This window comes from Lepidothrix coronata, unplaced genomic scaffold (genome assembly GCF_001604755.1).
Source record: "Lepidothrix coronata isolate B3197 unplaced genomic scaffold, Lepidothrix_coronata-1.0 Scaffold165, whole genome shotgun sequence".
In the NCBI taxonomy this organism is placed as follows: domain Eukaryota; kingdom Metazoa; phylum Chordata; class Aves; order Passeriformes; family Pipridae; genus Lepidothrix; species Lepidothrix coronata.
Window position 1 is genome coordinate 1012322 of NW_016690345.1, and position 12599 is coordinate 1024920.

The 12599-nt window shown below is 43.9% G+C and overlaps 1 protein-coding gene across 30 annotated transcripts in view; it reads left to right on the top strand.

Annotated features, from left to right (window-relative positions):
- The window catches only part of MAP2 (microtubule associated protein 2), a 224041-nt gene that overhangs the window by 42656 nt on the left and 168786 nt on the right, over positions 1–12599 (top strand). The window lies entirely within an intron of this gene.

Consider the following 12599-nt stretch of genomic DNA (forward strand, 5'->3'; position numbering starts at 1 on the left):
TGTGTGCTGGGGGCAGTTTCTTTTGGCCACAACGTTGCTGCTCTTACTGCAGCCTCTCATTTTTCTCTTGGAGGTCATAGCTCTTTTTATCTTTGTGTGAAGATGTAAGTCTTTCTGGAGTACATGTCCACAGCAGGAGTAAGCAGTATTTCATTGTGGAGAGCAGCAGTCTCTCTGCTGAGTATTTCAGAGTACATTTTGTCACCAGCTCTGAAATGCTGTGTTATAACTGTGTCAGGCTGCAGTGCAGATGTAATGCTTGTATTTCCCAAGATGTTAAAAAGAATTCCAATAATCATGTAAGCCTTGTCTCGTGTGTACTTGTGGAAGGCAGGGAAAGAAACAGACGAGGTGTGAATATTTTTATCCGCAAGACTCCAGTTGTCATCATTCTTGAATGGAAGCTGCCAGGGGCCCTGCTCTTGGTATTAATACATGTCCAGTGAGAAAAGGTCTAGCTTTGGTTTCAGTGAGTACAGGGTGCTTCTTTTAGCTGCTCCTTGTCAGCCTCTGCATGCCATTGAATGTGATTCATTAGGCAAAAAGTTAAATGGTCAGGAAGAGACAGGTCTTTCAAAGCTGTAATGAGGCCAAATCCAATAACTTTAATGGGAAGGAGTGATTTAGGGATCTGAGCTAAAAGTGTAGACAAAGCTGTTTGGTGGGTGCTCTTTGCAAAGAACAACAGGGAAGTTGAGGGGAGTTGATTTTGCACTTTAATTCACTGGTGCCAGTCTGAGCTTAAATAGTCTTGGCGGCAGATGTTGAGTGTGCTGTCTGTTCTTACCAAGAGCTCATCACAGCAGTGTAACTGGGAAATTCAGTGCAGGCTGTGAGCTGCAGGCTGAAAGGAGTAGGTAAGGTCCTGCCTGCCCTTAGAAATAAGTAGTAATCAAATTCTCTCAGTACTCGGAATATTGGTACTTTCAGCTGCCTTTGAGCTGCTCACAGTTTATCACTAGAAGTTGTATTCTTGCATAAATGGAGAACAGAATACCTTCTTGCAATACATAATGGTTGTCTAAATGTCATTTTAGTAAGCTGATCAGACTTACAGTACAGGCTGCAGGAGCAGTCCTGGACCAAGGCTGAATAAATATCTCCAACCTTTTGAATTTTAATAGTTCTTGTTCTTCTGTTCTCTTTCCATCTTCTCCACGTGACTCTAAGGGCACATCCAGATCATGGTCAGCTCTCCTTTTTATCTTGATAGTCTTCCTTATAACCCTCTCTTAGCCTTGTACACAAGTCACAGAAAAGCTCTTCACCCATTTATTGGTCTCTCTGTTGCATCACTTTCTGGACTACCCCGAATCACATCCTTGCTCATCCCACAGCAGTTGTGGTATCTTGCACAAAGGAATGAGACTGTTTGTCTCAGGCTCGTCTCTGCAAGCTCAGGCATGTGTTGAACCTAAACGTTACCTAATTTTTCCCAGTTGCAGGGCAATTCAAACTAAATCCTCAAAAGAAAGTATCAAATGTAAGCACAACCGTTGTGTTTTACTGAGAAGCTGGGGGGAAAAAATGCAACAAAAAGATGGTTTTACATCTTATCAGAATATTTTACTGGAACAGCATGAGTTTATGTAATGGTTCCCAAGCCTGTACTAATTCATAGTGAATTTCCATGTGGCATGAACAAAATAATGGAGAGAATTTTATCAGAAACCCAAAGACCTGCATTGCCTAACTAACATTAGACCCTCGTGTGTCATTACTGCTTGCAGGCAGTGTGCACACCTTGCTCTCCTCCTGCAGAGAGCAGAGACTGTAGATGAGCATCTCAGGAGGGCTGTGAGGGTCACATGTGGTTGAGCCATTGTCTGAAGAACCTTTCTTTCCGTTGAATCTAAAAAAAGCTTTTGGTTTTTGGACACGTCTTTTCTCTGTCAAATGTGAGCTGGTGTTTTTAGAAGCCCCATAAACAGACAAAACTAGCTGAGCATTTTCATTTACATAATTAAAAGGTAAAAGAACTGTGATCACCATTTACACAGTGGAGTCTTTTGTGCTTCCATCTTTAAAATTGCAGCTCTTTTGGTCTGTTTCTCTTGTAAAAGTGATCTGCTGCACCCCAGAAAATAAACAATTGTAGTAAGGCACCTGATCTCTTGGAGAAATCCAAGTGTCATTGCACCAGGGTGTCCTGGTTCTCTAGTTCCCAGTGTCAGATTGCGTGGCTCAGGTTGTTTTGCGGCGCTGCTCACATATACACACCATTACCATTCTCTCTTACTCCACTGCCTGGAACAGCAAGTGCAGAGGGATTCAACAGTGCACAGAGCTCCCACAGCAGAGGTTCCTTGAGGAGAGCAGTACCCCAGATGTGGTATGGGGCAGTGAGGACTGTCCAAATGGCCAAACAACAATGATATTATCCGTAGGCCCACTCATTTCTCTGTAACAGGTTTTCTGTATGATATTCTTCTCTTTGTGCTAAAATAAAAGAGAAAGCCAGACTTGGTCTCCTGTTGACATCACATCCAACATCCTTTGATTTGATACTGAGGGCTCTTAAATACCAGGGAGAGAGTCATGTGAAGCAGAAGCTATTTAGACTAAGCCTTGGCTGTTCATGTTGAAGTTATAAGTAACTTGAGGTTACCCCAAAAAACCCACTAACATTCCAGTTGACGGGAAGTGCTCCTCGTATTGGTGTTTCAAGTTCTCCGCTTGTAAGAAGGAGCCCTCCAGCGTGTGGGGCAGTGAGAGGGAGAGTTTCTCCATCCAGAGTTCTCCTGTGGTGTTTGTCTCCAGCAGGTGCTCTCTCAGGATGTGCAGCGCACTGCCTTGCACACTCAGTGGGCAATCCTGTTCGCCCTGGGCAGTGGGAGGGCTGCAGTCTGGCCACTGTGCTGAAGAGTTAGAAAAATACATGTCCTGGGCTGCATCCAGCACTTCAGGATGGAGGCCATTAAACTGTGACATGACCCAGCCCTGGCTTATGGACTGACAATGCACCTTGCAGGCCTGTGCGATGCTCCCTCTGTTCATATGTGGAAAAGCAGGAAGGGTGCTGGCATGACTTCTTCCTCCCAGAAGAGGTGGGTGGGGACTAGGGAAGCCCGTCTGCCCTAAGTCCTGTGTTAGGGAGGAAGTACAGCAGGAGATGCTGAATGAAGCTGGTGGCCGTGGTATCTTCTCCAGAGGTGCAGACAAACCAGCTGGCACCCACGTGGCTCTGATCAGCTCTGCTGGCCCTGGTGAGTCTAACGGACCACATCTGTCATTGGTCTGGCTCTGCTGAAGTCAGCACAAGTGTGCCAAAATTGCACAGCAGCAAAATTGGGTTGTTGATTTAGTTCTCTCTCAGGTGCATCTGGACATTTGGGCTACACGTCCAAACCCCACTTGCTCAAATAAATCAAAGCCTGAGATTATGAATACACAGAAATAGGTGCTCTTTTAAGGGCCACTTTATTTTTCATTCTCTGAGATTATAGATAATGTATAAAGATGCAGAGTTAAAAAAACGTTGGTTTTCTGAGCAAATGCCTGAATTAATGTTCTACCAAATACCAGATGTGAAACCCAGAGGCAGGGCCAGCAAAGTCTTTATTGAGGAAGTATCTGAGGAAGCTGCTCTTATTGACACCAGCAGCTCCCGAGTGTAAATGTTTGTGGGATGTCTTTGAATGACTAATTCCATTGCCAGCAGTGTCTTTGAAAAAAAAAAAAAGACAAATGGAAGGAACAGGTCGTATACAACTTTTTTTTAAAAGGAAACAACATATTGTAGAACTGCAAGCGTCTACTTCTACTTAATGCTCAGTCTTCAAACATTCTGAGATGCCATTAATTTATGTGGAATAAGTTGCTATACCCTCCAATAGTCTCTTAAAATACTCTTTTTTATTTTTAACCATATTTTAGTAATTCAGTGGGTTAAAAACATAATCCTTATTGCCTCCTGCATACCGTACCAAGAGGCTGGAAGGCAAAAGGATAATAACAATTTTGATTAGATCCTTCTCCACGACAACGAGTAGGAGTTTTGCTCTTGACTTCAATGGGAGTAGGAGCCAGACCCTTTCTTTGTGATGTGCAGCAGTGATGTCTTCTGAGACAGTGTTAAAGCAGCGATGTTATGCCCTTTATTTCTAACCTGAAAAGTTCAACTTAAGTAAGATAAGTCTCTTTGGAGACAAAGAATATGTTTTATGAGATTATCTGATACAGCAGGAAAAATAGGTAAGTTTGCAGGTGAGTGGTGAAGACCTGGATGAAAGTTTCTATTCCTGAAAGCTTTTCTTGGTGTGTGTTTTTTCTCTCTGTCCCCCCAGGTTTAGGAGATGTTATCTTTACATGCAAGGTTTGCTTCATGGACAGCCTTTGAAAATACTGGCTGCAGTGCCTTTACATCTTGAATATCTTGTGTTATTGGTGGGGAGAAAGCATTTCAGTGTGTAGCACTCAAAATTAGAAGCTTTTCTGTTACTTACAGTCCCAACTCATATCCTGTTCATAGATTTTTATCTCCATTTCTTATGTCCTTGGAGGTTTCTGGAGGCATTACCACTTAACAGGTGATAGGCCAAAAGTCTCCTTTCTTCCATAAAGTCACTTATGGCTTTCTTCCCACTGTTGCCAGGAACAACAGAACCAGGGTTAAAGCAATTTGATCTGATAGGGCAGTGTGAACTCACTGAAGCTCTGCCTAAAGGGAATGTCAGATTTTCCATGTGGACAGGTCTGTAAGAGAAAAGGGAAAACAGGTTACAGTCATAGGAAGAATTGGTTATTTTTCTTCCAGCTCTTAGCTGCTGCAGGCATAAACATGCCTCATTATCTAAAGGCATTGCAGTATCTCCTTTAGTGGTGCTTCTCAGCTTGGAAGCATATAGGATTAATGGAAACTATTCACCAAATTCTTGATATTTCAGGCTTTGAAAGGTGGATTGTTGCATTCAGTTCATTTGTCTGAGCAGTGTATAAAAACAGGAGTTACTAATTTTAAAACTTTCATGTGAAACCCCACTGGTTTTGCTTGGAACTGATTTTCCTTTTTACTGTTATAATCATCTGCTTATTTTACTGTATGAATGAAACACTTAACACTTTTAAGAACACAAAAATCATACATCTTCTGTTACATCTCCTCTGGTTATTTGTGTGTAGCTGAAATAACTTTGTCAGGTTTGTAGTTCCTAGGCTGTTAAGGCTGGTGTGAGACCTACACAAAACCTTGGTCACTGAGGCTCAGGCAGCCGTGAGTGAGGGGAGGTCCAGGGAGTGGGAGCTGTCTGTACAGGGGGATTCCTGAGTCCAGGACCACCCAAGCAGCCCAGAATCCCTCGGCAGCCAATCGGACAAGGAGGAGGCAGTGCTGGGAGTGACCTCTTCAACATCTCACAAATGACTTGGATGCAGGACTGGAAGGGACACTGAGCAAGTTTGCAGATGACACAAAACTGGGAGGAGCTGTTGACTCCCTCGAAGGCAGGGAGGCCCTGCAGAGAGACCTCAACAAATTAGAGGGCTGGGCAATCACCAACCATGGGAAGTTCAACAAGGGGAAGGGCCAGATTCTGCATCTGGATGGGGCAACCTCTGATGTATGGACAGACTGGGGAATGAGGTGCTGGAAAGCAGTGCCAAGGAAAGGGACCTGGGGGTCCTGGTCGATGGCCAGTTGGCCATGAGTCAACAGTGCCCTGGCAGCCAGGAGGGCCAACCATGTCCTGGGGGGCATCAGGCAAAGCATTGCCAGCCGGTCGAGGGAGGGGATTGTCCTGCTCTGCTCTGACCTGGGGCGGCCTCACCTGGAATATTGTGGCACTTTTGGGCACTGAAATATAAAAAAGATGTTAAGCCATTAGAGAGCATCCAAAGGAGGGCAGTGAAGATGGTGATGGACCTTGAGAGGAAGCCATGTAAGGAGTGGCTGAGGGCACTTGGTCTGTTCAGCCTGGAGAAGAGGAGACTGAGGGGAGACCTCACTGCAGTTACAACTTCCTTGTGAGGGGAAGAGGAGGGGCAGACCCTGATCTCTGCTCTGTGGTGACCAGTACAGAACCCGAGGGAATGGCCTGAAATTGTGTCAGGGGAGGTTTAGGTTGGATAATGGAAAGAAGTTCTTCCCCCAGAGGGTGGTTGGGCACAGGAAGAGGCTCCCCAGGGCAGTGGTCACAGCACCAAGTCTGACAGAGTTCAAGAAGCATTTGGATGACACTCTCAGGCACAGGGTGTGACTCTTGGGGCTGGTCCTGGGCAGGGCTGAGGGTTGGACTTGATGATCCTTGTGGGTCCCTTCCAAGTCAGCATATTCTGTGATTCTGTGAAATCCTGTCATCTCTGTGCTTCTAGGAATGCAGTTTGATTCAGTATGGGAAATGTTAGCATAGGAGTTGAGAGAGCTGGGCATGAATGGTACCCTGACCAAAAAAGAGGAGAATAATCTTTTAGTAGTCCATATTTAGCCACTGTTGGCACAGGGGGCTGTTTATGCTGTGCTGTTGTTCTCCATCTCATGAGTTTGTAATCCAAATGCTGTAAAACATGGCTCTCTGCATTGCTGGACACTGACATAAATGCACTTTTCTCACACTTCGATGCTGTAGTGGTGGTTGCTTTGAGCTGAGGCCTCCAAAGGCCCCTCTTCTGAATAAGAGTCAAGGGGAATTGTGTGGAATTGTGTGGCTGAAAATGTGAAAACCTCAATCCTCACTTTTTAAGTGCTGTCCTAGGAGAGACTTGGCTGTGGCACAGAATTGTAGGCAAGAGTTCAACTGATTCATGTGCTCTTGGCTGAGCTGCCACACTCAGATTGCTCTTTCCAACTATTTGAGTCAAAAACTTAGAGACAGAGAAGATCCAGTCCATCACAATGGTGCATTTGCAATTCAGAGCTTTATAAGCTTCTGTTAAATTTTCTTTTTCCCTTGAAGTACCTGCTGAACTAAATAATGATCTTCCTGTAGAAAAGATAATGGGAATATGTGCAGTGGGGGATAGGAGCCAGGTAGGGGGTGAGGCTCTGTGTGGTTGAACGTCTACATTTGAGACAGCCTTTTGGATCTGGGACTGGTTTGGAAAACACTAGTCAGGGGATAGTGCCTGCACAAAAATTCTTCCTGTGGAGGTGGGATGGGAGGTGAATGTAAAGATGCAGGAGTCACAGATATGTTTGAACTCATACAAGACTGTGGATAGAGGGAAGCCCCTGTTCCCCAGCAGTGTACAGCCCTGCATCTTTGCCCACCTTGTGACAAGGGGGCAAAGTTTAGGAGCCAAAAAAATGACATCTTATTATTTTGTGAAGGTGTTTTGTTCCAGAGCTGGAGCAGCCGGAGAGTGAAGGAGAAGCTTTCTTGGATGTCCAGTCCTGAAGTACAAAGGGATCATTAGTGTCTCCAGTTTGCATGAGGCACATCTCGAGACAATATTATCTGCAGGCAGCACACAGGTCTGTGGCCCAGCTGGGATCAGATATCAGTATGCTGAGCCCCATGCAGTGCTTTGTTGCCTCTTCCATCAAAGTGCCTGTTTCTGCTGTACGTCTTAATTAGCAGCTTATCCTAATCCAACAACTAAGAAATAGCTTCATGGTGCAAACAATAACGGTATGGGCAGATATCGGAATAAACCTGTATTTTGTTTCTAATTAGAGCAGGGGTGAACACGTCTGAGACGTGCTCAGAAGGAGAAAATATGGATCCCAACCTGTCAAGTAGAAAACTATTGCTTTGGATGAAAAGCTGATGCTTTTTTCAGGTAAATACAAAGGCAAGTTTCGTATGTGAGCTGTGGGAGTTGAGCTAGACAGCTTGGAGTTTTAGATATAATTCTGACCGGTTCTGCTAGTGTTTCATATTGACAATTATGTATTTTCATAATAAGCAAGAGCTGAAACTAAAGATTGCTGTACTCAAGCTCTTTGTGTCAGAATGCAATTGTGCATGTTGTGTTTGTGCTAGAATGCTTGAAGCATCATGCCCAGATGCTTTTTTTATCCCTGAAATTGTTATGGGTCCATTGATTTCAACAGACTTGCACCCACATGAATTTGTAACAGCCTGCAAAAACCAGGCTCTCAGAAATGCACTTGGAAGATACCAAGCAACATCTGTAGCATAGCAACAGGAAAGCCTTTATGCTCTTGTCATTACTGCTGGTCTTGGAGCCCGGCAGTAACAGTGGGCACATGGTAGAGGGTTCACTTTCCTTTTGGTCAGGCCAGTCCAATTGTCTGAGACTGTAATGCCTACCAAATTTAAAACAATAGCTAGCTATAGTAGCAGTGCAGGGACTCAGCTTTGAGGAACCTCAGCTTTGATTCAGTGCTAATGTTTGGGAAGACATCACACAGCTGTATGACTCCATGATTTCTGCTTGCATTCCATGGCATTACTGAATTCCCTGTGTCACATTTGGCCTTCCCAATTCCATTAGACGCTTTGCCAGCAGAATCTGGCATCTTTGTGTTGTCTTCCCAGGCACTCTGGAGTGCTCTGTGGGCAGCAGAAGGGCCAGGCTGCCATCCCATGGCAGGCCCTTTCTAGGGATGGAAAGAAAGGGCTTTTTGTGCACGGCAGAGAAGGAGGTACCGGGGCTGGGAAAACGGTCGGAGGCCGTGAGCAGTATTCCTTGGGATCATGCCTGAGATCAGTGCAGCACCTGCTGCTGTTGCTGCTTTTTGCCTGCTGTCAGGTGTCTCACAGTGTTATGCAATTAAACCATTTAAGAAAATGAATTACTTAAATCAAGCCATTCTGGAAGGAATAGCACCAGGTCCTGTGTAAGCCAGACAGACACCTGAAAGATGTCCTATATTTACACAAAACGTAGCAATTAGGTTTTCCCCTGGTATCTTTTGTGTTTTTTTCGCGTTGTTTGCCTATTATTTCTTCAAGGGCAAAGTGGGAAGTAGCATGAGTGTGGTAAGTATGGCATGTAATTATACAACCAAAAGAAATAGAAAAAGGCCTTCTGGGTGTTTTCTACATCATAGGATTTATTAAGTGTCTCATGTGCTGACAGAACAAGATGTAAAATTGCTTTCAGTGTTCATCTGTCACTGTGTGAGATGGAAGAAACAAGTCTCACAAAGGTATTGTAGCACAAGAACTTGGCTTGTTTGTTAGTGCCTGTCATGGGCAATTCCCTCCCTTTTTTAAATGGTTTTCTAGTCTCTTAGTGAATAGACAAAAGTGATTCTGTTTTCACAAGTGCAGTATGGGAGAGAGCACCTTTTGGGTAAAGGGTATTTCAGAACATAATCTAGAGCTGATTTTGAAGTGTTTGGTGCGTTCTTACAGCACTGCTAATCGTTAACAAAGACTAGAGTAATTTGCAGTTCAGAGAAATCCTGTAGGCTATTTGTGCCTGTGGGAAAATATTACTTCTTTCACTGTGTTCTTTGGGGTAACCACAATCATTTGAAAGAAAAAAGGTGAAGAAAGTGTGTTCTGCTGCATCTCAGCTGAAGCAGCTCTGCATTTTCTTGGCTACTGTACTGAAGAAAAACCTTCCATTAAGAGGATAAAAACAAATGTCCATTTCCTGTATTCCCATGAGAAGATGAATTTAGAATACTGCTCCTCTGTGGGAGCAGTATTCATTGGACTGATCACAGACCTGATGCAGTCGTTTTCAAAACGTAATCTCTTTGGGCAGGTAAGGAATGAAGCTGAAGGTTACCCAGGTTCCTTGAAGGTTACAGAGTATATTTGCAGGAGAAGCAATCTGCAATGCAGATTGCTTTTATTAAAATAAAAGATTAAATTTTAATCTTTAGAATTAGTGTCAATGCAGAAGAGAGTAGGCAAGCCTCAGACAACTTTATTGTGGTTATGAATCATGTGTCTGGGCACGGCAACTGTGATTTGTAGTTTCAGGGCATTTTTAAAGTGCATGACTTTGTGGGTAAAACTTGCTCTTCTAAGTGGGAAAAAAAAAAGAGAAGGACATTTAGACTAAGTGGAGTGACTGAGAGCTGGTCCAGAAGTTTTAAAAAAGCTTAAAAGAAGTGTGGTATTTTTCAGTTTTAAAGTTAGAGACTTTGAGCTAAGCTTAGCCTTACAGGTCTGGAAATATTGCTGACCTGTCTGGAAATCATGTGTTTCCCCCTTGCACAGAGCCCTTTGGAGACAGAGGGGGTGGCATTTTGCAGAGCCTTGTAACAGAGAGGGCAATGTGACCCAACACTGCAGCCAGGTCAGTGCAGCTGATCCCTTGCTGTGAGGTTAAGGAGCGATCAGTGCATTCTTCTCTGTAAGGGTGCAGAGTGGACACTGCCCTGCCTCTATTAGACCTTGTCTGCCTTGATTAGGAAGCAGCATTAGCTTCCTAAATAGCTTTATACAGCAGTTGGAAGTTGAGATTCAGATATAAGTACAGCAGTAGCATGTGTACAAAGACATGGGGAAATGGGGTGAAAGTCTGAGTTTTGCAATTGCAGGTGCAGACATAATGAGGGGATTCTCAGGAGATGTTAGCCCACAGTGTGTTTTTCATACCAACTTTCACACAGGCAGCAGATCTCAGGAGTCCGTCATCTACCTTATGAGTCTGAAAATAGGCCCCTTTGAGCAGGGGATCAGCAAAGGTGATGCTGGGCTAATGAAAGGGCTTGGGACCTGATCTGATTGCATTGCTCTGGGTCTGTTCTCCAGGCAGATGGAAGAAAATATTTTAGCGGTGAAATCCTGAGAAGCAGCCTGTAAAATGTCAGTGCTTGCATTTCTAGAAAGGCTACTTTCTTCAGCTCTGATTGATTTCTTCCACAAATATTCTACCTAGTTTTGTAGTGTCTCCAGTATGTGCCAGTGGACTCTTTACATGGGAGTTGACACATTCACCACTTTGATTTAAAACTCTTTGATTCTCCTGTTTAAATCTTGCCCTCTTCTGGAGTTGTTTTTTGATTTCCCCTAGATTAACAACTATACTGCAGACCCTGTTCTCCACCCGTGGACCAGGGTGTATGGTGAGTTGTTGGGAGATGGGTGCAACACTTGCATCCTGTGTTGCAGAGACCAGCCTGCATATTTTATGGGGCCCTGTGTCTCCACAGAGCCCCTGTGATTTTGTATCTCCTCTTGTGTAATGTGGGTGTGCTGTGTTGTGCCAAGTCGTGCTTTTAAACCGCAGGATTTCTGAGTGCTGATTGCAAATTGGACAGGAAAGATTGCTTGGATTATCAGTGGGAAAACAGTAGAAGGTGTGACCTTTATTCTGCTCCTCGGGGCAGAGCAGAGATTTTTGTGCTGTTCCTCTTTGAAACAAATTGGTAAATAGCAGGGATGTTCTGATCTGGAACAGGTTAGCTGTTGAGGTGTCTCTAGGCTTCCTAGGTGCTGAAGGAGATGGGGTGGAAAAGACATTTCACAGAGATAAGAACTTTAAAAGAAAAGTCATGCAGAGATGTGAAAATAGCTTATTCAGGCAGGAATAACAAAATCTAGTAAAATTATGCCAAATCAAGCAGTGCAGATGAAAATTTTGCCTGAGTGCAGAGCACAGGTTGTGACTTATTTACCATGATGAGGTTAGATGGGGGATAGTGTAAAGCTGCAGGGAGTGCAGCAGCTAGAAAATAAAACCAGCCATAAGGTCAGTGCTCAGACCCAGGTAAATGAGCCATGCTGTAGGACAGGACAGGGGCAGTGCCAGAGCTCCATGGAGATGTGATTCCAGAGGTGACGTATTCTGGAGTCGTCCTTGATAGGGAGAATGGGACTGACAATGACAGGCTATTCCTCATGTGCTTGTTTGAATTCATGGGAAATTTGCTGTGATAAAGTTAGTTCAGTGTAGCTTGCACGTAAAGAGTCATGAAAAGCTTCAGGGCTCTTTGCAGTACTTTGTAGTCTCTGCAGCCATGTATGATAGAGGAGTAAAGAAAGCTTGTCTCCCCAGCTAAGGGGGAATCCGGCAAACGTGAGCTTTGTGAGGGTCTGGGAAGGATCCGACCTGCCTCCCGATGAGCAGGGTGCAAAATTGTTGTAAAGGCTCTTCAGCAGAGAGAGGCACCATGTTCAGCCGCGCATTTTGTAGGAGAATGTAGTCATGTGTGAGGGGAACAGTGCTGTGAGGGGAACATGTAACACCGAGAGGTGAATAAAGGGACAGGCAGTGTCTTAAACATCTCGAACTTTAATTTGTCTTTTAGTAAAAATGACTTCCAGATCCATTTTTCTGTTTGCTGGCTACTGGAAGATAGATTTCCATTGTCAAACATGATAATGACCTGTGTGTTTTTCCTGAGCTTTCCATATCAATGTCATGACAAGTACTGGGGAAGAACACAGTTTTAATTGTTATGGGGGATACCTCTTTGAAATGTTTTTCTTTTAAAATACAAATGAACAAGATACTTGTTACAGTAATATAGGAGCAGTTGGTATGTGATTGTGTTATGAAGGGTCTAAAATGGCATAACAGTGGCTTTAAAACCTAATTACTGTAATTTTTGACCGTTACATAACTCTGGGAGTGAGTACTGTAAGATAACATCTGGCCTGCGCATTCAGGTAGGGAATCTGACAACTTATCTAGACTTCCTAGAGCAGATGTTATATAGATGTGTTATATATTTAAATTTGCAGTTTCATATAACTTCTTCCTCAGACCAGTCCTTTCTGATGATCTAGGTT